The 23778-nt window shown below is 46.8% G+C and overlaps 1 protein-coding gene and 1 pseudogene across 2 annotated transcripts in view; one reads left to right on the top strand and one right to left on the bottom strand.

Moving 5' to 3' along the window:
• The first annotated feature begins 1950 nt into the window (after positions 1-1950).
• LOC100156694 (transcription factor SPT20 homolog) overlaps positions 1951-23778 on the top strand; it is a 69424-nt gene continuing 47596 nt past the window's right edge. The window contains exon 1 of the mRNA XM_001926529.6: positions 1951-2045. The gene's annotated coding sequence lies outside the window, so the exon portion shown is untranslated. The remainder of the gene's footprint in view (positions 2046-23778) is intronic.
• On the bottom strand, positions 12732-17432 carry LOC110257842 (transcription factor SPT20 homolog pseudogene; annotated as a pseudogene). Its single transcript, XR_014835583.1, has one exon. The product of XR_014835583.1 is annotated as a transcription factor SPT20 homolog pseudogene (transcript).

The following is a 23778-nucleotide window of genomic DNA, read 5'->3' on the forward strand; positions in this document are numbered from 1 at the left end:
TTCCCGTTGCGGCTCAGTGGTAAGGAACCCAACTAGTATCCATGAGGTTGTGGGTTCGATCCCTGGCCTTGGTCAGTGGCTTAAGGATCCGGCATTGCTGTGAGCTGCAGTGTAGGTCACAGATGTGGCTTGGATCTGGCGTTGCTGTGCCTGTGGCATAGGCTGGCAATTCGACCCCTAGCCCGGGAACTTCCATATGCTGCGGGTGCGGCCCTAAAAAGCAAACAAAATTTTTAAATGTTGAGGTGAACAGCCACAGGTGACTACTGGCTAACGTGTAGAACAGCACAGCTCTGGTGTAGTAGCGCTCAGATTTCAACTGGTCAGAGTCCCCCGAGGAACGTGGTAAAAATGCAGAGCTCCAGGCTGCATTCTACCTCGGCAAGCCTGGGGCTCTGTTCTGTATTAGCTTGCAGGGAGAGTTTCCCATAGCTGCACTCTGCAGACTTTGGGGGATCTTGACATAATGCAGATTCTGATCGAGTAGGTTGGGCACGGGGCCCAGAGTCTGCATTTCTGACAGGCTCCCCTGGGATGCCTATGCTGCTGGTCCAGGGACTACACTTTGGGTAGCATGGCTCTAGGTTTTGGTTGTGTTTGTTTCTTTCCATTCCCTTTTTTTTTGGGTCACGCCTGGGGCATATGGAAGTTCCTGCTCCAGGGATTGAATCCGAGCCATAATTGCAACCTGCACCACAGCTGTGGCAATGCTTGATCCTTAACCTACTGTGCCACAGGGGAACGTCCTGTATTTGTTTCTTTTTAAGGTAAACTCCTGAATGGATGCTATTAACCATTTTTTTGTTTCTTTTTAAAAATATAGTTGGTTTACAATGTTCTGTCAATTTTTGCTGTACAGCAAAGTGACCCAGTCAAACATATATATATATACATTCCCCTTCTTATATTATCTTCCATCATGGTCTATCCCAAAAGATTGTATATATTCCCTGTGCTATGCAGTGGGATCTCATTGCTCATCCATTCTAAATGTAACAGTTTGCATCTATTAACCCTGACCTCCCAGTCCATCCCACTCTCCCTCTCTCCCTTGGCAACCACAAGTCTGTTCTCTATGCCTGATTCTGTTTCTATTTTGTAGATAGGTTCATTTGTGCCATATTTTAGATTCCAAATATAAGTGATATCATATGGTGTTTGTCTTTTTCTTTCTGAGTTACTTCACTTAGTATGAGAATCTCTAGTTGCATCCATGTTGCTGCAAGTGGCATTATTTCATTCTTACTGATGGCTGACCAGTATTCCATTGTTTATATGCACCACATCTTCTTAATACATTCATCTGTTGTTGGAAGTTTAGGATGTTTCCATGTCTTGGCTATTGTGAGCTATTAACCTTTTTTTTTTTTTTTTTTTTTTTTTGCTTTGCTTTTTAGGGCCACACCCTTGGCACATGGAAATTCCCAGGCTAGGGGTTGAACTGGAGCTACAGCTGCTGGCCTACACCACAGCCACAGCAACGCCAGAGCCCCGACCCACTGACCGAGGCCAGGGATCCAACCCGCATCCTCATGGATTCTAGTCAGATTCGTTTCCACTGTGCCACGAAGAGAACTCCCTATTAACAATTTTTAAATGTACATGGTGAAAGTTTTTTTTTAATTTAAATTTGGGATATAATTGACATACAACATGTCTACAACACGTCGATTTGATGCACTTATATGTTGCAATATGATGACCGTATTTAGCTCACACCTTTACCATATCACATAATTAGCATTTCTTTCTTGTGGTGAGAACATTTAAGATCTAGTCTCTTAGCAACTTTGAAATATATAATGCAGTATTTGCTGTCTATAATCATTGTGTATGAGATCTCTAGGACTTATTTATTTACTAGTTGCAAGTTTATACCCTTTAATAATAGCTCCCCAATCCTCCCACCAGGGGAGGAAGAGTTTGGGACATCAACTACTCTTTCACTTCCCTCCCCTGTTCAAATCAGGCAGCTACATTTTTTCCTCCTGCACGTTGAACATGCTAGAATCACCCCGAAGGCTGCGCAGAGGTAGAAATCCGAGGTAAGTGGCACCCTGCTAGTACCTGAATTTTGTGCACTGCCTTTTTTTTTTCTTTCATGATTTACTGCCTGTTCTAGAAAAAAAGAGAGCCCGTGTATGTGTGTTGAGAGGGGCAGTCAACATGCATAGTGAAAGTGTAGTTGGCACAAGGCACTGTCGCCAAAAAATGAAAGGTCTGCCCAGCTTATGGCACAGCAATGGGATTTGACCTGTATTTGCCAGTATGAAACAGTTGTATTTCCTATAGATGTTAGAAAAAGTTCCCTAAAACTGTCGCTAAAACTTGACGATAAATATAGACTCCCAATTAGTCAATAGAAGAGAAAAGGGGATTTTTAGTGGGTCACAAACATGGCACTGTCTTAACATGGACTGACTTTTTAAGTCTCAGGAGGTGAAGTGGATCTTTTAATGCGAACTAATGGGCACCTTTTTATTTTTACTACCGGTGTGTTCCACAATGCCACCCATATGTTGGGCAGCTGCTCCTTTCTTAATAGAACTTCAAGCCTACAAAACTCCTATTTCGATAGAAGAACCTAATTCTGCACTCTGCATCTCTGTTACAATCTGGTGGAAATTGCAGGTGCAGAAGAAAGGAGGGCAGTGTGAAAAGGCTGGCATCTCCCTCAGCCTGCCTGCCTGCGGGGAAGGAATGCTGTCCCCCAGGTTTTGTCTTCAAAGCTCTGGAGCTGGCCCCTGGGTGGAGAGTCTGTCTGATTGCTTTTCCTGAGATCACCTTTATATAGGTTGAGACCTCCAGAAATTACAGTCACCCACCTTCCTGCTCCTCCTTTAGTTCCTTGGCCATTTCTTCTCAGCCTCCCATTCCAGCTTATTCTTTTCCCAACCCGTAAATGTTGGCACCTTTCAAGATCCATTCCTAGACTTTCTTCTTTATGTATTTCACTGGTATGTTGCTTGGAACAAACAAAAGTTTTAGACACTTGCTTCTTAAACTGTGCCTCTCTCATTCCACAACATCCCTCTTCGGTCTCTCGTAGCTTCTTTCATCTTCACTTCCTCCTTTCCTGATCATAATGTTGTCATTTCTGTTTTTTTCTGGCATTGGCCTTGCTATCTCTTCATTTTTTTATAACTCGTCATTTGGCTACGCTTGGTTTCTTTTTCTTTTTTTGTTGTTGCCACACCCATGACATATGGAAGTTCACAGCCCTGGAATTGAATCTGAGCCACAGCTGTGACCTACGCCACAGCTGTGGCAACACCAGGTCCTCAACCCTCTGCCTGGGCCTGGGATTGAACCTGTGCTTCCACAGTGACCCTAGCCACTGCAGAAGATAACACTGGATCCTTTAACCCACTGCACCACAGTGGGAACTCCTGGTTTTGTTTTTTAAAACTCATTTTGACCTTTTTGATCTTTTGATGGAATTAAGTCCGTTTGTATTTATTGCAATGACAGGTAAACTTGGTTTTATTCCTTCTATGTTGTATTTATACTATGTCATTTGACTTTGATGATTCTTTTCCCTTTTCCTTTTTTTCCCTGGTTTTAAGTTGGCATCCATTCTATTACCCTTGTTAATGTGGACATTCCATTGTACTTTTCCATTCCCTTAATGGCAACTTGTTATATTCTCAGCTATTCTTCATCAGTTGCGTATTTTGTTACCATTATTTGAAAACAAGATACCGCAACTATTTTTCTCACCAAGACAGTCTATTTTCCCCTAAATCCTCTACTCCAATAAGATGATATTGTCAGACTATTTTAATTTCCCTTCCTCTTCCTGTTCAAATTGCGAAATTTCCAATGCTCTTTCTCCATGCTACCTCCATGCTCACCACATCCAACGTCTAGGTCTTTCTGAAATAGTTTAGTTCTAGATTATTATTAAAATTGCCTTTGCCGCACCCTCTTTTGTTTCAAGAATCCTTATCTACTACTGATATTCTAAGACATTTGTTTATGATTGACTTAGATTAAACTACATATTCTTTTGAGGTATCTAGTCATTATCCACTTAATTTAAACTTCAGTCTGTGAGGCCTTTGTTTTTGTTTGTTGTTTGGTTAGAATGATTTTTTAAAAATAATAATAATTATTATTATTATTTTTTGGTCTTTTTGCCTTTTCTAGGGCCGCACCCGTGGCATGTGGAGGTTCCCAGGCTAGGGGTCTAATCAGAGCTGCAGTCGCCAGCCTACGCCAGAGCCACAGCAATGCCAGATTTGAGCCACGCCTGCAACCTACACCACAGCTCATGGCAACACCGGATCCTTAACCCACTGAGCGAGGCCAGGGATTGAACCTGCAACCTCATGGTTCCCAGTCGGATTCGTTAACCACTGAGCCACGACGGTGACTCCTTAAAGAATTATTTTGAAAAAAATTGAAGTATAATTTATTTACAATGTTTCAAGTGTATAGTAAAATGATTTAGTTATATATATATGTATAACTGAATATATCTGATTTGAATAAATACCTGTGTATATATATAAATAAAATCCTCTTTTTTCAGATTTTTTTCCATTATAGGTTATTACAAGATATTGAATATAATTCCCTGTGCTATACAGTAGGTCCTTGTTACTATTTTATATACAGTATTATGTATCTGTTCATTCCACATTCCTAATTTATCCATCCCACCCCCATCTTTCCCCTTTGGTAACCATGTGTTTGTTTTCTATGTCTAAGAGTCTGTTTCTGTTTTGTAAATAAGTTCATTTCTATCATTTTAAAAGATCCCAGATGTAAGTGATGTCATATGATATTTGTCTTTCTCTGTCTGACTTACTTCACTAAGTATGATCATCACTAGGTCCATCCATGTTGCTACAAATGGCATTTCATTCTTTTTATGGCTGAGTGGTTAGAATGATTTTTCTTGAATAGACAAGCATGTGGTTGTTCAACCTCTTTAATTCTTAAAAAATTGCATACAGTGACAGTTTTACCTCTTCTCTTCCTTTTTGGATGCCTTTTATTACTTTTGTTTGTCTGATTGCTGTGGCCTGGGCTTCCAATACTATGTTGAATAACAGTGGTGAGAGTGGGCATCCTTGTCTTGTTCCAGATTTTAGTGGGCAGGCTTTCAGCTTCTCTCCATTGAGTATTCTATTTGCTGTGGGTTTGTCATAAATGGCTTTGATTATGTTCAGGAATGTTCCCTCTGTACCCACTTTGGTAAGAGTTTTGATCATGAATGAATGTTGGACTTTGTCAAATGTTTTTTCTGCATCTATTGAGATGATCATATGGTTTTTGACTTTTCTTTTGTTAATGTGGTGTAGGATGTTGATTGATTTGCATATGTTGAACCATCCTTGTGCACCTGGGATGAATCCCACCTGGTTGTGGTGTATGATCTTTTTTATATGTTGTTGGATTCAGTTGGCTAAAATTTTGTTGAGAATTTTTGCGTCTATATTCATCAAAGATATTGGCCTATGGTTTTCTTTTTTGTTGGTGTCTTTGGTTTTGGAATTAGGGTAATGGTGGCATCATAGAATGTCTTTGGGAGTGTTCCTTCTTCTTCAGTCTTTTGAAAAAGTTTAAGGAGGATGGGCACAGATCCTCTTTATATGTTTGGTAGAATTCACCTGTGAAGCTATCCGCTCCTGGACTTTACTTATATCTGGAGTCTAATATACGGCACAAATGAACCTTTCCACAGAAAAGAAAATCATGGACATGGAGAACAGACTTGTGGTTGCAAAGGGGGAGGGGGAGAGAGTGGGATGGATGGGTGCTTGGAGTTAATAGATGCAGACTATTGCCTTTGGAATGGATTGGCAATGAGATCCTGCTGTGTAGCACTGGGAACTATGTCTAGTCACTTATGATGGAGCATGATAATGTGAGAAAAAAGAATGTATACATGTATGTGTAACTGGGTCACTATGCTGTACAGTAGAAAAAAAATTCTAAAGAACAACAACAACAAATTAAGAAACTTTTTTTTTTACCTTGATGGATGAATGAAATACTGGCTAGGTATGGGATTCTTTGCTACAATTCTTTACTCTCAGTAGTCTCCTAGATGTTATTTCAATATATTCTACTTCTAGGACTTCTAGTGTTGTATAAGAAAAGCGTAGTACCAGAGGTCCCTGGTGGCCTGGAGGTTAAGGATCCAGTATTGTCGCTGAAGTGGCTCAGGTCATGGCTGTGGTGAGGGTTCAATCACTGGCCCGGGAACTTTAGCATGCTGCAGCTGCGGCCAAAAAAGAAATAAAAAGAAAAAAAAAGAAAAACCCAATACCTATCTTACTTTTTATTTGTAGAAACTTATTCTTTTTGACTAAACTTAATAATTTTAATTATTGAGATTTATAACTTTACCAGGATATGCCTACGTGCGTATCAGCTATTGCCACAATAATAGTATGTAACAAGCTACCACAAAAATTGCATTGATATTAAATAATACTCATTTATTGGTCACTCACACATCCACAAATCTAGACTGGGCTTGACTCTAAGATCCAGGTTGGGTCTAGGTCTGCTCAATATATTTCTCATTCTCCTTGAATCAGGAGACTCCCCAAGCATGCTCTTCTCAAGACAGAAACAGAAGTACAGGGTTGTAAGCCCACTATGCAGGTGCACTTCAAGGTTCTTCTTGTATCATAGCCATTAATAGCCCACTGGCCAAAGTGAGTCACATGCTAAAACTCCAAGTCAAGAGTTAGGAAAGTATACAGCAGAAACTGGCACAACATTGTATATCAACTAAAGTTTAATAAAAAAATCATCTAAAAAAAAGAGTACAATTTATTCGCCCATGTTATAGGGGAGGGGATCAATACTTGTTGAAGAGTAATTTAACTTACCGTAATGGGTAGATTGTTTATTCTGATGCTCATAGTACTGGGAACTCAGTGTACTTTTTCAACCTGTAAACTCAGACCTTCGTTTTGTTCAAGGAAAACTGTGTTTATTACTTGCCTGATCATGCTTCACCTCCATCGATTCCTTTTCTTCCTTCTTGTCCTCCTATTTTTGCTTGCCATGTCTCCTCAATCTACCCTCCAAGTCTCTTACCTTTGTTTCCATTTACGTTCCATCTTATAATATTTTTGAGACATTAAGCCTTGAGGTGTTTCTTCCCCTTCACACAGCTCACTAATTCTTGCCATGGTAGTAGCTGTCCTCTCCCTTAATTCAGCTCATGTATGTATGTTTAGGTTTGAAGCCATGGCATCTATTTACAGAAAGTTGGTGATTTTTAAAAAGTTATCTGTCCTTTAGCAATCCTTTTGCTGGCTGCCTGTCCTGCTTTATCGTCCTCCTTTTCGCTGCTGGAAACTCTTAGTTGTCTATTATTTTTCTGTATCTATCGTACTGAGAGCACTTGGGTATCGCCTGTTGTGCACCAGGCTTGGAATGATTTGAATCATCAGCTTTGTTGGGGGAAAGGAAAACTTAAAAGGGAAGGCTAGCAAAATAAGAGAAGGCACAGGGCGCCTTCCTTCTGTCATTCACTGGGGAAGCTTGCCAGTGCACCGCACCCTCCTGGACACGTTAGTATGGGTTCGTGTTCTGATAGAGGGACCTGCACCCTTCCTGTTCTCCTTTTATAGAATGAGCCTGAGAAAACAAAACAGTCTTATCAGTGAGGGGACACACACACTGCTTGAGTGCCCTTGTTGGGGGTTGGACACCAGCCATTTAGATTCGTTGTCTGGGCATTCCAGTTGCCAGCACCTGAAGCCTGTTGAAGGGCACTTCTCCATGTTTCCCTTGTTTCTGCATATCTTGTGAGCAGAGACATTGACAGTCTTTATTCTGGACTAACTTTCCAAGGAGGTTTGTATAGGGAATAGCCTTAGGAAATAGAGATAGTTTCTCCCTAATGGAGCCAAAGACAAGTTTGTTTGTTGACTCTTGTAATAAAGAGAATGTCTTTCTCTAGAGCAAAATTTGGGCAGGTTTGTTTGCAGTGCCTTTAAAACAAACCGTTGTTATTTCTGAAGCTTGGCTTCTTCCTCTGGGACACACACCCGCTGTGTCTGCAGTATTCACTTGCGCCCACCTCTGTGTTGTCCACATGAGACTTGGGTAGGCTGGGGAACCAATGCAAACATGAAACTCATACTTCCTGTGGAATGAGTAATAAAGTCCTTTGTCTCGGACCCAATATTCTTGTCTTCTGCTGGCATCCATGAAATTAAGGCTGACTTGTTAGTTTGCAAGCAAGGTAAAGTCTCAGAGCCTTCACGGTTTTCGACAGAGCTCATAAGATATGACATGCCATCCCATCAAGAAGCTGAATTCACTGGAAGCCCCACTCTCCACTCTGCTCCAGGCTCAGCCCATCTGTGGTCCAGGAAACCCAGAATAAGGCCATTTTGAGATAGTATTTATTCAATACAGTGGATTACTGGCAACTACGGGGTGTTCAATAATTCCTGATCTCTACATGGAGGAAGCCGCAGTCTACAGAAGGGTTGTCTTCCAATAATTTATTTATAGATTTTTTCTAGGATAATAACTTTATAAATGGCAGTTATACCTAGCCCCAGGTTTTCCTAGACTAGCCTTCTAAACTTACTAAGCCGGTTCAGTTTAGTGCTTAAGACTGTGGGTTCTGGAGCCAGACTACCTAGATTCAAACGCTGACCTCTCCTTAGATGTGTGACCTTTGACAAGCTGCATTAACCTCAGTTTCCTCACTGGATGACTTAACAACACGAACTACCAATAGGGTCATTTTAAGTTTTAAATGCATAATGCAAACCTTGTAATCGACTCCTTGCCAAGCTGCTGTATAACCGTTCAATAATCGGGTCACTACATATAATGTGAGCAAACTGGATCACCTGTAGTCTTGTTCATACAGCACATACTGCTGGAGCTGATGCTTATTACCTACTTCTATTTCTAGGGGAGGAGCTTCCATTACAGCAAGTATTTTTTTTTTTTTCCTTTTGCTTTTCAGGGCTGCACCCGTAGCATGTGGAGGTTCCCAGGTTAAGGCCTGAATCAGAGCTATAGCTGCTGGCCTACACCATAGCCACAGGAACGCAGGATCCTTAAACCACTGAGCAAGGCCAGGGATCGAACCTGCATCCTCATGGATGCTAGTCAGATTCATCAATCTCTGAGCCACGATGGGAACTCCAACAGCAACTATTCTTCTTTTTTTTTTTTTTTTTTTTTTTTTGTCTTTTTGCCTTTTTCCAGGACTGCTCCCGCGGCATATGGAGGTTCCCAGGCTAGGGGTCTAATTGGAGCTGTAGCCGCCGGCCTACACCAGAGCCACAGCAACTCGGGACCTGAGCCACGTCTGCAACCTACACCATAGCTCACAGCAATGCCGGATCCTTAACTTAACCACTGAGCAAGGCCAGGGACCGAACCTGCAACCTCATGGTTCCTAGTCGGATTCATAAACCACTGTGCCACGACGGGAACTCCCCTAACAGCAAGTATTCTTAACCTGGGGCCCATGGAAACTTTTGGGGATCCATGAGCTTTCCAGTCATATGATGAGCCCACTGGGGACAGGTCTTTATCTTGCCTTATATCTTTATATTCGCTGATCTCTGAGTATTCCCTACAATTGAATATGGATAACAAACCACAACTGTATTAACAAGATCTGTGAATTTGTATCCAATAGAAATTACAGATGACTTCATATATTATTAAATGCTTAACAAAGAAGCATATTTATTATTTATTATAAGGTTATTTATTTATACTTTCAGGGTTGTATTTTAGTGTAATGGGCTTCCTTTGTAATGCCGTATATTTTACTTTATGCAGATAAAAATGTTATTCTGAGAAATGATCCATAGCCTTCACCAAATGCCAGAGGCCTACTGTCCAGGGATTAAGAAGCTCTCCATCAAAGTAAAAATTGGCCTTGCTCTTCCCACTCAGTTCTCCCCAGAGATTCAGGAGTCAGAAGCTGCACCCAGTATTAGGAAACCTGCTTGGTCCAGATCTAAATTATGTCCTTGAATATATGAGCATAACGTACAAAGAGAATATATTGACATTCAGCTGTCTGACTCCCGAATCTCTCTTTCACATGGTATCAAACGTGGCAGAGGTAGAAGTTATTAACTCCTCTCAACCACCAACTTATAGCTAAGTGACAGATTATAATCGGCCATTTCATCCACACCTTGAGGTCTTTCCAGTCATATGATGAGCCCACTGGGGACAGGTCTTTATCTTGCTCTCAGGGAGGCAATGGTGATGTGGTAAAGGACATGGTCTCAGATCCCAGGAGGCTTGGGTCCAAATCTGGGCTCTGATACTTCATAGCTGGGTGACCTTGAACAAATTATTTAAGCGCCCACTGCCTCGTTTCCTCATCCATAACTGTACTTTCCTTACATGGTCCTCGCAAGGGCTGAGTGAGTTAAAACGTAAAAACAGAAGAGAGTGCCTTGCAGGTAGTGAGAGCAGAGGGGAAAAAATCCTGTATTACATAGCTTAAGTGTTTTTCCCAATGCAATTAAAGCAGCTAAGTTTTCTATTTTCCCTGCAGATAAAATACTGAAGTACTGGAGATGAAGGATTATTTTATTAGATTTTTGTGGAAAAGACACTTGACTATCTAAAACACTAGTAAGACTGTTAAGGCGTCCTCTTTTTTGCTAGGAAGAATGAACTTAGCTTTCTCTAAGGAACAGGTGGCCATGGTGCTATTTCAGGAGGCAACACATAACCAAAACCGAACACAATATTGGTATCAGCAGAGAGGTGGCAGAAGCAGGAACAGGACAGAAGCTGGAGACAGTCTGTCTAGCAAGGAACCTAATGTGTTTCTGTTACTTTTAAGAAATAAACAAAAGTTCTTTAGGAGAATTGGGTATTTTCCCAAACTTTGCTCAAAACAGCAATCTGGGATGGAATAACAGGTTTTTTTAAACGTATCATTTATATAAACAAATACATATTCTCTATGCAGATATACATACCTGAACTTCATGAGCTGAGCAGTATTTTCTCTCTGGAGTCCGATTTCCATTATCTCCTCGGTCTGTGTCCTGACCTCTGACTTGGGGTAGGGTGGAGAGCCACTAAAATCTTGAGTCTTCTGCTATTTCCTGTTCCTCCACAGTGGACTCATTTTTAGGCATGCAACATTATTTATTCTATTGAGATTTTGTCATATAGGGCATCAAACAAATTGCTAAAGGATAAAAGTACATGCATTTTGACTAAGATCTACATTCTGAAGACGTATTTACTTTTCTTTGGTATCTGTACTCCCTGCCTCTCACCTGGGGCCTAACATAGCACAGGACATGGGATGACCTCCCTATACAGTTGCTTTGAAGAAAGACAGACTCGAGGATTTTATTTCAAGGGTGACACACCCTCTTCTTCATGAGTGTGGCAGTTGTTCTGAGTTACCAACCTTGATGAGAATCATTAAAAGGAAATACACAAAGACCACCAAATGGTAACCCGAAACAAAGCTGCCTTTATTGCTTGCCTGGGAAGGGAGCATAACATCACTCAAGCACAACTTCAGCTGGTGTCTCCAAGTGGTACTTGAGAGGACCAGAGAGAGGGCAAAAGGCAGGAGGAACACCAAACCCAGGGGGATTCTGAGTTCAGGTGTCCGGCTGGCTCCCAAGGCTGGGTGTAAACTCTTCTTTGCAACTGGTCGTTGCGCTGCTTCACTTCTTAAAAGCTCAGGCACCATTCCTGAAGGTGTCCAGCGTGGGCTACATCGGGCTCTGACGGGTCCAGTGTCACCCCGATGGCATACCTGCCCCGTTGGCATCAAGTCAACCAAATCTTTCCTGAACGGGGTCGGTAGCAGATTAGCACAGCTGGGTTAATTAAGACTCACTGGTTACCTGTCTCTTCACTCATCTCTTTTGGACCCGCCAGACCCAATCTCCTTTGCTTTCCCCTTAGGGCAAAAGGCAGAGAAACATCCACGAGTACTTAGAAAAATAATTTCATGTAGACGGGTTGTCCTTCAGCACTGTAACAGGACAAAACAAAAGAGGCAGATACTTGTACAGAAATGTTCTAGCCACACTATTCACAGCAGCCCAAAGGTGGGAACAACTCTCATGGACATCAGTGGAGGATGGAGCAACAAAACGGGAGGTACACAAACAAGGGGATGTTATTCAGCCCTAAGAAGCAAGAGAAGTACAGGTACGTGGTACAACGTGGGGGCACCTCGAAAACATTCTGCCAAGAGAAGGGGACCAGACAGAAAAGGTCACACAGTCTTGGATTCCATTTTTAGGAAAGAGCTAGAAAGGGGAAGTCAGTCCATGGAGACAGAATGCAGACGGGTGGTTTTCAGGCAGGGGGAGAGGAAGACAGGCAGTGAGTGCTGAATGGGGACAGAGATTCCTCTTGGGGTGATGACAATGTTTTGGAAACAGAAAACATCGTGGTTGCACAACCCCGTAAAAGCAGTAAATGCCGCTGAATTGTACACTCTAAAATGATTGTTTCTTGTGTAAATTATACCACAATGAAAAAACACACAACCACGAAAAAGGAACGGACAAAAGAAAACAGAAACCGTCAGGGAGCTTTTGAGCCCCACTGCAACAAGAAAGGAGGACAGAAGAAATGAGGAAGCAGGGACAGCTGAACACGTGGTGACCCCTCAGCCAGGGAAGGGTAAAGGCGGAGGGGGAGCGGCTCCGCTGCAGACTCTGACCAGGTGGGAAACCCTTGAAAAGCGAACAGATAAACTCCTTTCCAAATGTCCAGCCGTTTACCTTCTGCAAGGAACCAGACTCTCAAAACTGTAAACGATTTTAGAAGGAGAGAAAACAACATCCCAGAAGGGCCTCTTCAAGGCCCGTGACTGCAGCCTGGACTCCGCGGGGACACCGGGTGCAGGTGGGGCCTTTGGAAGGGTTGAGGACAACCATGGGGGCAGGTGCCTCGAACCCATGCTGCACTCTTGCAGGCCCCGCACGGCCTCAGTGTGACAGTGACGAGCATCCTTTTGGGGGCAGTGTTAGCTTTTTCTCTTTTTTTTCCCAAGACAAATGTGGAAAAACTGCATTTCATACAATGTGCAAAAAACTTGTAAACTACATAGACAAGCACCCAAGTGCATTCTTGTGAAAGGCATCTCTCACATTTCATGGCTCGCTTCGGCACACATTAATTACACACAGTGAAACCCTCTGTCAGAAGCTAGGAGCCTCCTGTGGCACGCTCGCCAACACACATGGACCTGGAGGACAGGATGCTGAGTGAAACGAGCCAGTCCCCAAAGGCAAATCCCCTCTGATTCCCACTTCCGTGGAGTATCTGAAGCAGCCAGACTCAGAGACACAGAAAGGAGAGGGCCAGGGGCCAGGGGCTGGGGGAGAGGGAAATGGGGAGTGGGCTCCGTGGGGCAGAGTCTGGCTTCTGCAAGAAGAAAACAGTCCTGGAGATCCGCTGTACCACACACTGAATCCACTCAACACTCCGGAGCGGTCCACTGAAACACCATCAAGGTGGAAAGTCTCCTGTGATGTGCTAGTAACTCACCTAAAAATGTTAAACCATTGGCCATGTCAAAACAGGCCTGATTTTGACTTTACCGCTATTGGGGGTTTATTGCTTTAGCGAAGTTAGAGGCTTCGGGAGTGTCCACTGACCCTAGTTGGGATCTGGACCCACTGGAGAACCGCACACTCAAAATAGTTGTCGACAACCACCACCAAAGCAATGGCTTAGGCCAAACCGTCCCAGTTTATTCCATCACCCCTCTGTTTCTATGTAAAAATGGTGGGGTCGAGTGTCTGTATCAACTCTGTACATCCTGCAATATAAAATAGGCACAAACCAAACCAAACCACCCCCCCACCCGCGCCCCAAGTGAGGTCGAAAGGCAGAATCGCCTGGTCTCCGCAGCTGTGCTCTGCAGGAGAAACGAAGGCAGCCTCAGGGCTGGGAGGCGGCCTGCGGGCCTCTGCTCTCTGGACCTTCGGCTGGGCTGGCGGCTTGCTGGCCCTGAGGGCGCTGCCCTGGCAGCACTGCGAAGGCTGTGGCCCCGGCCGGCGCCGCCTCGCCCGGCACGAGCCGCAGGCGCACCTGGGGCCGCGGAGCCGCTGGGGGCCCGGCCCGCTGCGGGGGGAGGCTGGGCCCTGGGCGGCCGCGGCCGGAGCCGAGGCCCGGCTGAGGCGGCAGCGCGGCCCGCGGCTGCAGGCAACCCTGGGCTCCACCCAGGTGAACCACCACCGCCTGCGGCACAGGGGGGACCGGGCCCCGGCCGCCAGAAGCGCGGGACCTTGACCCCAGGGCCGGGGGCTGCCCGGGGCGCGGCGGCGACGGCGGGCGAACCAGCAGCTGGAAGAGCCGCGGCGGCGGCGGGGCCTGCTGCCCGCGGCTCCAGAGGAGCGGACCGCGGGGCAGCTGCACCAGGGTCAGGGGCTCGACACCCACAGGCCCTTTCACCAGCAGCTGGACGCCTCCGCCTCTGCGACGGGCGGCGGGGGGCCGCGCTCCGGCCGGGGCCGGTTCTCCGGGGGCAGAGCCTCTCTCGGAGGCCGGGCCTGCGCCCCCGGGAGCCGCCACGCCGGGGCCCTTCGGGCCCGCGGAGGCGGCCGTCACCGGGGCGCCGGGGGGCCTCTGGGAGGCACCTGCAGCAGACAGGGCGGCGGCAGGGATCCAGCTGACTCGGTGCAGCTCCACAAAGGAGTTCTGGAAGAGACCTGGCGGCCTGGGAGCAGGGGCAGGCGACGGAGATGCCAGAGGGCCGCCCGCCTGCTGAGGAGTCAAACGGTCACCCCGCGGGCTCTGTCCTGCCCTCCAGGGAAGTCTCTGGAGTGGAGGCGGGTGTCTGGCTCCCCTGCCCAGCGCGGAAGACACAATGCACGTGATCTGAGGCTGTTCTGGTTCTTTCCCTGGAGGGGGCCCGAGACCCGCTGGGCCATCGGAGCTGAGCGACATCTGCGCTGCACACTGGGCGCGCTCCTGGACCACTTCCTCCGACTGACTGGCCACCTGCCCAGCAACGGTCTTGGGCCTGGGCAGGACACTGTTGGAAAGGTCCCCCGAGGACGAGTCGGGGGGACACAGCTCTCTCTCCAGTGTGGCTTTTTTACAGGCTCTTTTTCTAGGGGCCCTTTGCCCAGAGGCAATTGAATTATCAAGCTGCTGCCCAGTGGTCTGCCTTGTTGCCTGGGACTGGTAGCCAGCCTCGCACCTTCCATCTCGTGCCTCCTTCCTGGGCCAGATTGCTGGCTGTGAGTCATCGTATCCGACAGCCTTCTTCCCCTTGGCATACTTCTCCACATCCACCTGAGAAGGTACCGCCAAGTCACAAGGTCTCTGTCTCCACGTGTCCACACAACTGCCTGCTTGAAAAGCTTTGAGGCCATCGCGCTCACCTGTTTTACTTTCTCTTATTTTTTTGCAAGAAGTCAGTACTCTTAGCTCAGGAGGAGGTGGACACTGAGACAGCTCCTGCTGCCGATTCAGCGAGGCCATGGCATACCTCTTGAAGCTCCTTTTCATGGGAAGAGTGTTCAGCTTTTGCTTGTTATAGAGCAGTCTGTTTGCTGTGCAGGCTACGGATACAGAAGGGTCTAGACACAGGGGTTCCGCTGTAGCCAAGATCAGCTGACTCTCAAGCAAAAGTTTGTCCTCCTGGGTCCATTTCTGGTTATCGCTGGTTATGGCCTGTACATCGCAGACTAAAGTCTGCATCGTGGGGCGTAAGAGAATATGCCTGCTTTGGTAGCCGGGAGGGAACTTCCCACTGGACTGCCTGTAGTCCCGTATTTCTGCTATGACACAGCCACGATGAAAAAGGTTAACTGGAGACTTTTCCAAGCGATCCACCAAAACGGGAGGTAATTCTTCTGCGTCCAAGTATTCGAGCAGTTCCTTTTCTTCATAAGGCAGTCGAATGCTCTCTGAATAGGATCCATTTTTTCCCTTGAGCATCAGCGAGTAGCCCTCCTTTCCTGGGTACAGGTTGACCACCAAACATGGCAAGGACTCTCTCCTAACAAGCTTCTCTAACAGGTTCACGTTGCTTCTCAGCTCCTCTGTAACCTCAGGCTCTCTTTCACATTCTTCAACATAAATGTCGTAAAGTTTTTCATGGAGCGACGGCTTCCCACTGGATGAGTATTTCCTTTTCGGGGGTCTCTGTTGGGCCCTTTCGGTAACATATTCCGCATGATCCAAAGCTTGTTCTAGAGCTCGCTGCATTGTGGTGCAAAACGGGAGCCCTACAAGAAGAGAATATGTGTGCCGATGAACTTCGAAAACCCTAGGTTAAAACCTTGTGTGCAAAATCGACGCGCACTACTGCAAACGCAGCCACTCCGCAGTGGATAGACCAGCCTTACCTCAAAATGGAGACTGAGAAACCTGCCCCCGAAGAAGCAGCGCGCTAAATACTTGCAATTTTCGGAAATTCCTAAAATGCTGTGAGCTTATCCTGCGCTGAGTCTTGCTTGCGGTGCTGCAGATGGACCGGAAGTGCATCGCCGGGCTTTTGGTGCCCGCACCGCCCCCCATACGCCCCCCGCCCCCCCTCTCTCGCGCATCCCAGTGTGCGCATGCGCAAGGCTCAGGCCTCAGCCTTCTATTGCCTCCTGGGCTCAGTGCCAACAGTCTGCACTTCCGGTGCTGCTGCTTGCTTTTCCGCTGTGGGCTGGGGCTCGCCAGGTTTTTCTGTTCATAGAACTTGGTTTTTTGTTTTGTTTTGTTTTTTTGTCTTTTTGCCTTTGCTAGGGCCGCTCCCACGGCATATGGAGGTTCCCAGGCTAGGGGTCGAATCCGAGCTGTAGCCACCGGCCTATGCCAGAGCCACAGCAACGCGGGATCCGAGCCGTGTCTGCAGCCTACACCACAGCTCACGGCAACCCCGTATCTTTAACCCACTGAGCAAGGGCAGGGACCGAACCCGCAACCTCATGGTTCCTAGTCGGATTCGCTAACTACTGCGCCACGATGGGAACTCCATGTTCATAGAACTTTGAAAGCGGGTGCCCCAAAATACAAGCGGACAACAAGAAAAATCCATACTTTTTAGGTGCGGCTTTAGTACACACCACTTTATTCAGAAATGCAGTTGCTGGCAAGGTCATGGAAGGTGGTCATTTTCTCCGCGATCAGGTCCCCAAGAATTATTCACTGTGTTTTGGAAGCCCTTCTTTGTTCTCAGTGGCAGGACTGCTCCTGGTGTCTGTCACCAATTTAACACACCCAGAGAGTCCCCATTCCTAGCTCTTGCCTACGTGGAGGTCTGTTGTATTTGGTGCATCAGAATCCTCTAGAGATCTCCTGCCTGATGGTTTTCATAGAGATGGGCATATAACGTGACATTCTTTCACCCAAGAGTTACCTTTTATTTCCCTAGGTACTACAGGAAGGGCTTTATAATTGTGTAAGTATATACTTATCAGTGTGTGGTGGGTAGTTACATTGTGGTTTACAGTTTAGGATTAAACTGTTTAAAAAGGTGGTTTGCATCTGATAGGGTTGAAAAGTATTGTTCCAGGTGATGGCAGTGCAATTTTTTTTTAGTTTTATTGAAGTATAGTTGATTTACAAGGCTCTGATAATTTCTGCTGTACAACAAAGTGACCTGGTCATATATATATATATATATATATATATATATATATACACACACACACACACATATCCATTCTCTCTCAGATTCTTTTCCCACATAGATTATCCCAGAATACTGGGTAGAGTTCTCTGTGCTATATAGCAGGTCACCACTGGCTAATCGTTGCATATAGCCACTGTGCATATGCCCATCCCAAAGCCCCGGTCCAAGAAGTGCAGTTTAAATGATTACTCTAACTGTAGACCATAGTACCGTCTTCATGGTGGCTTATAGCGATAGGATTGAGGCCTTGGTCATTTACGGGCCATGGTTTTCCATTAATATTGTTGCCTTGAAATCTGCCAGCCTTTCTGGACAGGTTTTCTAAGGAATCTCTTGATGTTTAGATGTAGACATCATGATAATATGGTATTCTTTGTGAAGAGTCACAGATGAGAAGAATTCAAGACAAAATGGTAAAACTCCTGAATTATAGACCTCTGTAAGAGTTTTTCTAACCAATAGCCATTATGATAATTACATATTATAGCAGATACTGTCTGTTCAAAGAGGATTAAAAACTCCTGGGAGTTCCCTTGTAGCACAGCCGGTTAAGAATCTGGCATTGTCACTGAAGTGGCTCAGGTGGCTGCCATGGAGAAGGTTCCATCCCTGGCTACGAACTTCCATATGCTGCCGGCACAGCCAAAACAAAACAAAACAAAACAAAGCAAAACAAAAAGTCAACTCCTTGACTAAGTGTTCCTTAAATATGTGCCTTGTTCAGGAATAGACAAGAATAATTTTCTCCTGGCATGTCTGCTATCTTTGGCCAAATGCCTCCAGTCATGCCCCAGTATCAGCGGGTGGCTGATTCCAGGACCCTTCCCACAGATATTAAAACCCACAGATGAGATGACGAGATTAAGAAGATGTGGTATATATACACTATGGAATACTACTCAGCCATCAAAAAGAACAAAATAATGCCATTTGCAGCAACATGGGTGGAACTAGAGAGTCTCATACTGAGTGAAATAAGTCAGAAAGACAAACAGCATATGATACCACTTATATCTGGAGTCTAATAAATGGCACAAAGGAACCTTTCTAACAGAAAAGAAGCAGACTCATGGACTTGGAGAACACACTTGTGGTTGCCAAGGGGGAGAGAGAGGGGGAGGGAGTGGGTTGGACTGGGAATTTGGGGTTAGTAGATGCAAACTTTGCATTTGGAGTGGATAAGCATTGAGATCCTGCTGTATAGCACAGGGAACTATATCTAGTCATTGTGACGGAACGTGATAGAGGATGATGTGAGAAAAAAGAATATTTACACACACACACATATATATGTATATGTATAACCGGTCCCTTTGCTGTACAGCAGAAATTGACAGAACATTGTAAATCAACTATAGTAGAAACAATAAAAATATTACAAAGAAAAACATCACAAACCCTGTAGATGCTCACTCCCTTTCAGTAGGCCCTCCTATCCCTACCTCCAGTACTCTGTCCACAGATTTAATAATATGCCATCCAGGGTGGGTTGAAACCACGGATACAGAAGGCCAGTGTACTTGTTGGAGCTTCAGGATGGGGGGGGGGGTGGGCTTGAAATGAGGTTCGTGTCTTAATCCTTTTGAGCATCCCTCCCTGTGTCTCTTTTCCCACCACCTGCCCACAGTTGGGCTCAGTGTAAGACTGGGGAGTCAAGCCATATTTTGCTCTCCACGCATCCAAATAGCCAACGTTAATAAAGCCCAAATCCATGAAAGAAACATGAGCTCTGACCCTCACTCAAAGCACTGCCCAGTCTTCCGCCTTGAGTAAACGAGCTTAGCTGCCTGCTGGCCTCTGGCCTCTGGCAGGCTGCTCAGCAACCATGATGCCTTCACCTTCGGTCCCCAGAAATTTACTGTGTGTTGGGTCTGAGAACGTGTCAGTGTGTAGCAGCAGCATTCCCTTTAGCTGGAGAAGCAAACCAGAAAGGGAAAGCTCCGCTTTCGTGGGGATCCAACTAGGTTATGTTGGAGGAGCAGTGGCCCCGTGGCCCTGTGTGGGGGTCAGGTTATCCTGCCAGAGAGTAAAGGAGTCCAAGCCTTTGGGGGCTGCTCCCGGCCTGCCGACTAGACCCCCAGCTTCTCAGCCTGCCCGAGGAGGAGGGCTGGGACTGGGGTGAGGCCCCCAGGGGCCTAGGGTACAGGGTGCAAGGAGACCCCACCCTCGGGTTGTGCACGTCCCAGCAGGGTGAGTGCCCTGGATGCCTCACTCACCTCACCTGGTCCCAGCCCTGCAGGCAGGCCCCTCACCACCTGGCACCTGCCTCCTTCCCACTCCTCTCTCTGCCCTCTCTCCTGTGCCTCCCGTGCTTCCTGTGCTCTGAGCGTGGTCTCCGTGCTCTTCAGGCCTCTGGGCCCTCTCTGCTTAGTCACCTGCTGCTCTCCACCGGTCTGTCACCTCGGATACCCCCTCCTGACTTCCCAGAAGCACACCTCCTTCTCTCTGCTCTTCTGCCAAATCACACATGCTGTAGGCCTTACGCGAGCCGGGCTTCCCTTTGGGAAGGAATCCAGTGCTTGCGCCGCCCTCCACACCCAGCCTCTGGATTCTCTGAGGGCAGACACGACGCCTCTGCCATCTTTATTTGGTCATCAACTTGGTCATACTTGGCACAAAGCGGGCGCAAGGATGAAGGAATGATTGACCCCGAGTTACTCTGGTTATTTCACCTCAGGCTCACGTAAGTCAATATGTGATCTCCTTTTTGGAGACCAGAAAAGTACCCAGGGCCAGGTCTGCCGCCTCTTGGGCTGTACTGTGCCGGGGCGTCTGAGCCTTGGCCCTAGGGACCTTTGTTGTGCGGGGGGAACTTGCTGTGCACTGGGAGGTGTTAGGCAGCATCCCTGGCCTTCCCCACTGGATGCCATTGCACTCACCCCCCGCCCCCCGGTGCAAGACCCACAAATGGCTCCTGCTATTGCCCAATATGCCATGGGGGCAAAATCGTCCCCCTGGTTCGGAGCTGCTCAGTGCCCACATACTCCGGGAGCCATGAGCCTGATCCCAATGCAGCCCCTAAGGGGACGTCCCTGGGTCCCCTGCCTCCGTCCCTGGGTCCCCTGCCTCCGCGGGGAGGTGTGTCTGCCCACCCTGCCTCGGGGTGGACTAGATGTGCAGCCGTGACGGTGTCTTTGGTCGGGATCCCCGGCAGCAACCCCTGACAAGAGGATTCAAGTGCAAGGCGTTTCTCTGGGAGCTCACCCCACCCAAGAAACACTGGCCAGGGGAAGGGCGGCTGAGTCAGGGACGGGAAAGAAGGTCATCAAAGGCCCCACCCGAAGTGGGCAGAAGGCTGCTCGAAGCAGCAGCCAAGCAAATCCTGCAGGAGGCAGGGCAGAGCCAGCCTCAGGCTGTCCTCCCCTCGAGGCAAGGAGGCTGGGCCCCGGATCCTTGTGGTCTCCTCTCTCTCATGGGCTCAGGCCCGTCCTGGGAGCAATGTTTCCTGTCACTCTGGGCTGCCGCCTGCGAGAGCCGCCCATGCTGATGAGGCCTGGAATGCCCTTGCAGACAGCGTCTCGAGGACTGGTGGAAGTCCTCTGTCCGCGTGGACAGGGTGGCAGGTACCATGGGGAGATGGCGGGGTGCCCCCCGCATCCGCTCCCCCTGGACTGAGAGAAGTGGAAGAAGGCGGCCATCCATTGCCGATGACGGAGAGAATGTGCCGAGTCACACATCTGGGCCCGTGCAGCGGAGAACCTGTGCTCCATCAGGTGAAATGGGCTAGTTCCTGTGCGTTTCTTGTCCGCTCTTAATGCCCAGCAGGCCGACACTGGAGAGCGTGACCTAGTCCTTCCTTCCCACCAGGAGGAGCCCGGGCTACCTGGCCCCGGGTGCGCTGGCTGAGGCTCTGTCCCTGGCTGAGCGTGTTTTCCAGGAGCTTTAGTTGGCCTGGTCAAGCTCCGCACGGCTCAGCCATCCCTTGCACTTGGGCTCCCTAATTGCCGGGTCTTTGCACAAGATAAGGTTTTTAAGAATTGTTCTCAGGAGTTCCCGTCGTGGCGCAGTGGTTAACGAATCCGACTAGGAGCCATGAGGTTGCGGGTTCGGTCCCTGCCCTTGCTCAGTGGGTTAATGATCTGGCGTTGCCGTGAGCTGTGGTGTAGGTTGCAGTCGCGGCTCGGATCCCACGTTGCTGTGGCTCTGGGGTAGGCCAGTGGCTGCAGCTCCGATTAGACCCCTAGCCTGGGAACCTCCATATGCCGTGGGAGCGGCCCAAGAAATAGCAAAAAGACAAAAAATAAAAAATAAAAAATAAAAAAAGAATTGTTCTCAGTGCAGACCCTCCTTGGAGCACATTAACAAGCGTGCTGGCTGAGTATAAGGATCCAGCTGCTGCCCTCCCCCTGCCCTCCAGCAGCTCAACATAGATGCACATGCTGAGAAAAGTCCTGGCCAGATTAAGACATGCTAGAGGAGGAAGGGACTGAATTAACTGCAAGATCACTTAGCTAGTTCACTATAGTCAACTGGTTTGTTCTAGAGAACACTAAGCTTTAGGTCTAGGTTTTGCTACCTCTCTCCTGCTGTAGCTAATTAGAGGGACAAGCTACAGCCTTGAAATGACAAGGATCAAGGATTGGGGAAGGTGAAGAGACTTTGCTTGTTGGTCTCATCTCCGCTTAACCCTCCGTCACTCGCATTGAGACGTAATGTGTTCCTCCTGTGATCAGACCCCAGCGTCAGTAAAGCAAATCCCAGGCAAGGTGGTAGCTCTGTGAGGTTGTGAGCGGAAATCACGCCCACCGCCTGTTACGTCATTCCGTACATCTCCTAGTTGTTTATTGGATCTAAGGACTTCTCAAAGCCCGTAAGTGTTGCTTTGTGTATTTATTTTCCTCTTTCCCCCTTTTCCTGAAATATGGGTCCCCCTTCAGTTTCTTCCACTTGCACAGCTTTTCTCATTTTACTGAAAAATAAATGAAATGGTATGTTTTTCTGGTTTTATTACTTTGTTAAAAGTTTCATCCTACTCCTTGAGATAAACAGTCCTACCCTGAGTCAGGGTTTCTCAGCCTCTGCCTGTAGACATTGCTGTTAGGTGCTGTCCTGTGCACTGTAAGGGTTTTGATAGCATCTCTGGCCTTATCCAGTAGATGCAAATAGCAGTCCTACCCCAGTTAGGACAACCAAACATGTTTATAGACATGGCTACATGTTCCTTGGGAGGCAAAATTATCCGCAGTTGGCTCACAACCCCATGGTGGGGCAGAGGGAATGGGATGGACTGGGAGTTTGTGGTTAGTAGATGCAAACTATTACATTTAGAATGGATAAGCAATGAGGGTCTACTGTATAGCACAGGGAACTCTATCCAATCTCTTGGGATAGACCACAATGGAAGATAATATAAGAAAGGGAATGTATTTATATGTATGGCTGGGTCACTTTCCTGTACAGCAGAAATTGGCACAACATTGTAAATCAACTATACTTTAATTAAAAAATAAAAAATTTTAAAAGTGCACCATGATCCCATAATATCACAAGATAACTGTGTTTGGAGAAATGAAGCAGCAATCTACAAACCCAAAAATGCTTGGCACCTTGGGAGTTCCTATTATGGCTCAGTGGTTAACAAATCCGACTGGGAACCATGAGGTTGTGGGTTCGATCCCTGGCCTCACTCAGTGGGTTAAGGATCCGGCGTTGCCGTGAGCTGTGGTGTAGGTTGCAGACGTGGCTTGGATCCCACGTTGCTGTGACTCTGGTGTAGGCTGGCAGCTACAGCTCCGATTCAACCCCTAGCCTGGGAACCTCCATATGCTGCAGGAGCGGCCCTAGAAAAGGCAAACTCACACACACACAAAATGCTTGGCACCTTAATTTCTAGGATGGTTCTTCAAATGACTAGATGTGACTTTTGTTTTTTGTTTTTGTTTTTTTGCTGCAATTACTGTTACGGTTGGCCCTGAATTATTTTGCTAATCCTCTAAATTTTCCATTGGACTTGATGAATTGAGTCTCTGGCTAGTAGGAGAGATGCAAACAAAAATATTATTAATTTTTAGAAGGTAGATTTTCAGAAATAAGAGATTTGCTTTTTTAATTCATCTGCCTGATAACAGTCACTAAGGATTTCCAAGTTTTCTAGGTTTACTCAACAACTGAGGATGTTTGCTCATTTCAGTAATTTTTTTCTCTGATCTTCATTCAATATTTGCTCTTTAAGTGTATGTTCC

The sequence above is a fragment of the Sus scrofa genome, chromosome X, assembly GCF_054392235.1.
Source record: "Sus scrofa isolate SSC_HxYL_T2T_F1_AM1 chromosome X, Sscrofa_HxYL_maternal_Yorkshire_Landrace_v2.0, whole genome shotgun sequence".
Taxonomy (NCBI): Eukaryota; Metazoa; Chordata; class Mammalia; order Artiodactyla; family Suidae; genus Sus; species Sus scrofa.